Genomic DNA, 5,028 nt, shown 5'->3' with positions numbered 1-5,028 from the left:
GGTAACCACAAACCAAAAACATATTAGATACATAAAAAATGAAGTATAACACCAAAAAAAAAAAAGTCAAAAATCACAAGGGAAGAAAGCAAGAGAAGAATAAAGGAACAGAGAAGAACTACAAAAACAATCAGAAGAGAGATACGTCCGTTAGATTACTCCTTTCTGCCCGTGGACGCCGCACAGTAAGCATCATTAAAGTCTCCCCTCCCACCGCCGTCATGTCTAAGTCAGAGTCTCCCAAAGAGCCTGAACAGCTGCGGAAGCTCTTCATCGGAGGTTTGAGCTTTGAAACAACCAATGAGAGTCTGAGGAGCTCTTTTGAGCAATGGGGAACACTTACGGACTGTGTGGTAATGAGAGATCCAAATACCAAGCGTTCCAGAGGCTTTGGGTTTGTCACGTATGCCACCGTGGAGGAGGTGGATGCAGCCATGAACGCAAGGCCACACGAGGTGGGTGGAAGTTGTGGAACCAAAGACGGCTGTCTCAAGAGAAGATTCTCAAAGACCTGGTGCCCACTTAACTGAAAAAGATTTTTGTTGGCGGCATTAAAGAAGACACTGAAGAACATCATCTAAGAGATTATTTTGAACAGTATGGGAAAATTGAAGTGATCGAGATCATGACTGACCGAGGCAGTGGCAAAAAGAGAGGTTTTGCTTTTGTAACATTTGATGACCATGACTCTGTGGACAAGATTGTCATTCAAAAATACCATATTGTGAATGGCCACAACTGTGAAGTAAGGAAAGCCTTATCTAAGCAAGAGATGGCTAGTGCTTCATCCAGCCAAAGAGGTCGAAGTGGTTCTGGAAACTTTGGTGGTGGTCGTGGAGGTGGTTTTGGTGGGAATGACAACTTTGGTCGTGGAGGGAACTTCAGTGGTCGAGGTGGCTTTGGTGGCAGTCGAGGTGGTGGTGGACATGGTGGCAGTGGGGATGGCTATAACGGATTTGGTAATGATGGAAGCAACTTTGGAGGTGGCGGAAGCTATAATGATTTTGGCAATTACAACAATCAATCCTCAAATTTTGGACCCATGAAAGGAGGAAATTTTGGAGGCAGAAGCTCTGGCCCCTACAGTGGTGGAGGCCAATACTTTGCCAAACCACGAAACCAAGGTGGCTATGGTGGTTCCAGCAGCAGCAGGAGCTACGGCAGCGGCAGGAGGCTTTAATTACTGCCAGGAGACAAGGCTTAGCAGGAGAGGAGAGCCCGAGGAGGGACGGGGAAGCTACAGGTTACAGCAGATTTGTGAACTTAGCCAAACACAGTGGTGGCAGGGCCTAGCTGCTACAAAGAAGACATGTTTTAGACAATACTCATGTGTATGGGCAAAAAACTCGAGGACTGTATTTGTGACTAATTGTATAACAGGTTATTTTAGTTTCTGTTCTGTGGAAAGTGTAAAGCATTCCAACAAAGGGTTTTAATGTAGATTTTTTTTTTTTTTTGCACCCATGCTGTTGATTGCTAAATGTAATAGTCTGATCATGATGCTGAATATATGTGTCTTTTTTTAAATGTGCTATGTGAAGTTAGTCTACTCTGAAGCCATCTTGGTATACTACCCCAACAGTGTGAAGTTAGAATTCCTTCAGGGTGATGCCAGGTTCCATTAGAAATTGATTTGCAACCTGCTTGGGCACAGAAGCCATTGTCTCCACAAACCTTGGTGTAGTTGAACTGACAGTTAATGTGTTGTGACCTGGAGTTCACCATTAAAAGGGTCACCCAAGGAAAGTCCTGGAGTTTATTTGGTTATTAATATGATTGTTGGCACATCCTATGCAATATATCTAAATTGAATTATGGTATCAGATAAAATTATAGATGGGATTAAAGCTTGTGTATCACCCATTATCATGTGTAATCAATAAACGATTTAATATTCTCTTGAAAAAAAACAATCAGAAGACAATTAACAAAATGGCAATAAGTGCATGTCTATCAATAATTATTTTTAACATAAATAAACTAAATGCTCTAATCAAAAGACATAGGGTGGATGAATAGTTAAAAAACAAAAAAACAAAAAAACAAGACTCAATACATGCTCCCTGCAAGAGACTCAGTTCAAATCTCAAGACACATACAGACTAAAAGTGAAGGAATGGAAAAAGATATTTCATGCAAATGGAAACATAAAGAAATCTAGGGTAACAATAATTATATAAGACAAAATAGACTTTAAGTGGCGCCTGGGTGGCTCAGATGGTTAAGCGTCTGCCTTCGGCTCAGGTCATGATTCCAGGGTCCTGGGATCGAGCCCCACATCGGGCTCCCTGCTCTGCAGGAAGCCTGCTTCTCCCTCTCCCACTCCCCCTGCTTGTGTTCTCTCTCTCGCTGTGTATCTCTGTCAAATAAATAAACAAAATCTTTAAAAAAAAAAAAAAAACAAACAAAAAAAAAAAAAGACAAAATAGACTTTAAAACAAAGACTCTAACAAGAGACAAAAAAGAGCATTACATAATGATAAAGGGATCAATCCAACAAAGAGGATAAAACAATTGTAAATATCTATACACCCAACACAACAGCACCTAAATATATAAAGCAAATGTTAGCAGACATAAAGGGAGAACTTGAAAGCAATACAATAATAGTAGGGGACTTTAACACCCCATTTACACCAATGGATAGATTATCCAGACAGAAAATCAGTAAGGAAACAGTGGTTTTGAACAACACATTAGACAAGATGGACTTAACAGATATATAGAGAAGGTTCCATACAAAAACCTCAGAATACATCCTTTTCAAGGGCACATGGAACATTCTCTAGGATACATCACATGTTGGGCCGCAAAACAAGTCTCAATAAATTTAAGATTGAAATCATATTAAGTATTTTTTCTTTTTTTTTTTATGTTTTATCTTACACTTTTTTTTTTTTAAGTAAACTCTACGCCACACATGGGGCTTGAACTCATGACCCTGAGATCAAGAGTTGCATGCTCTACCAACTGAGCCAGCCAGGTGCCCCTCGGGTATCTTTTCTAATCACAACAATGTAAACTAGAAATCAACTACAAGGGAAAAAAACTGGAAAAAAACACAAAAACATGAAGGCTAAACAACATGCTACTAAACAACAGAAGTCAACAAAGAACTTCAAGAGGAAATCAAAAAATACATGAAGACAAATGAAAATGGAAACACAACAGTTCAAAATCTTTGAGATGCAGCAAAAGCAGTTTTAAGAGGGAATTTATAGCAATACAGGCTTACCTCAAGAAACAAGAAAAATCTCAAATAAACAATCTAACCTTACACCTAAAAGAACTTAAAAAAAGAACAAAGCCCAAAGTTAGTGGAAGGAAGGAAATAATAAAGATCAGAGCAGAAATAAATGAAATAGAAACTAAAAACAAAACAAAACAAAAGAAAGAAAGAAACATACAACAAGAATAGAAAAAATCAAGGAAACTAAGAACTGGTTCTTTGAAAAGATAAACAAAATTGATAAGGCTTTAGCCAGAGTCATCAGGGGGGAAAAAAAGGAGAGAAGACTGAAATAAATAAGCAATGAAGGAAAAGAAGCTACAACTGAATGAATGAACACGGAGGGTGGGCCATGCCCTTGGCTTTAGGGAGGTTGTATCTTCACATGCCCACCTCCACTAGCAAGGTAGAGGATGAGAGCAAAAAAAGGCACACTCCAGCACCTCCATCCCAAGAAAAATCTCAACAAACCCCTGCCCCTCCAGCACTCTTTAATATGACCAACTGGATCACCATCACATAAAATCCAGTCCCCTCTTAATCTGCTGCCTTTGCACTGGTTCCTGGGACAAGTGAGTCCATGCACTAGCCCCTCAGGCTCCCTGGATGTAAACCCCATTGGTTTTCATGGTCTCTTTGGTGCAGGTCTCAACGGTTGGAGTGCCCAGTGTGGGGCACAAATCCCTCACTCTTCAGGGAGAGGCTTCAGGAGTGAGGTCCCTCCCTATTGTGTGTCACAGAGCCAGGGATAGGGTTTTGGTGAGACCGTGTCTCTGCCTCTCCTACCCAATCTAGATGGGGTCCTTTTATCCCTTGTGGAGAAAGCTGTTCAGCTAGTTTTCAATTCTTTTTCAGCAGGAATTATTCAGTAAGATTTGGTGTGTCTACAGAGGAGGTGAGTTCAGGGTCTTTCTAGGCTGTCATCTTGAACCACCACATAATTTACAAGTTATTCTTGTAACTTTTATTCCGTGAAAATAAAACACAATAGTTTTACAATTCATTCAATGGCAGTTGTTAATCATCAAATTAGCAATGGTTATCTTCAAAAGTTATTACATTAGCTGTGCCATCATTTCTTGAGGATGAGCAAATACCTAGAGTCACAGACATTTCCCATATAAGATGCATCATCTAAATCAGATTCAATTTATCACCAGCATTTATAAAACCAGACCTAGGAAGAGAACTAGGTCTGAGGACACATGCATGGTCTTAATATAGTGAATGTTTAGCCTGCCCTGATTATTACAAAATCAGAATAGCAAGAATATTCACAGTATAAATTATTCTTAATGGACAAACCAATAAGGAAAAAAAAATGGACAAATGACTTAACTAGACTCTTATCAAAAGAGAAAATCCAAATAACCAATAAACATATGAAAAGATACCCCATCTTAGTTGTGATCAGGGAAATTAAATTAATCCGCCATGAGGGACCACTAGATAACCATCAAGTTGTCTAAAATGTAAAGGTCTGACAATACCAAGTAGTGCTAAGGATGTGGAATAACCAAAATCCTTATACATAGCTGATGGATATACAAATTAGTAAAAAACACTTTGCTAAACAATTTGACATGTAGGACACATTGATGTCATGCATGCCCTGTGCCTTAGCAATTTCACTCCAAGGTATCTCTCCTCCAAAAACCAAGCCTGTGTGCACAGGATATAAGTAACAAGAATGTCCACAGCAGCACTCTTTAAAACACATGGAAACAACTCAAATACTTTTCAGCAGTCATAAATCTATTAAGTAGTCAATATACTGAGGTAAAAACCAATGCTGCACA

The 5,028-nt window shown here is 39.3% G+C and overlaps 1 non-coding gene and 1 pseudogene across 1 annotated transcript; one reads left to right on the top strand and one right to left on the bottom strand.

Annotated features, from left to right (window-relative positions):
• Positions 1–221: 221 nt before the first annotated feature.
• LOC116622566 lies at positions 222–1,180 on the top strand (annotated as a pseudogene).
• A 3,197-nt stretch (positions 1,181–4,377) lies between these two features.
• Positions 4,378–4,509, bottom strand: LOC116622689. Its single transcript, XR_004297610.1, has one exon. It is a non-coding gene; the product is annotated as a small nucleolar RNA SNORA72 (small nucleolar RNA).
• Positions 4,510–5,028: the final 519 nt, after the last annotated feature.

Source organism: Phoca vitulina, unplaced genomic scaffold, assembly GCF_004348235.1.
Source record: "Phoca vitulina isolate PV1807 unplaced genomic scaffold, GSC_HSeal_1.0 scaffold53, whole genome shotgun sequence".
Lineage (NCBI taxonomy): Eukaryota > Metazoa > Chordata > Mammalia > Carnivora > Phocidae > Phoca > Phoca vitulina.
Note: the sequence above shows the minus strand (reverse complement) of the source record. Positions and strands in the feature narration are given on the sequence as shown.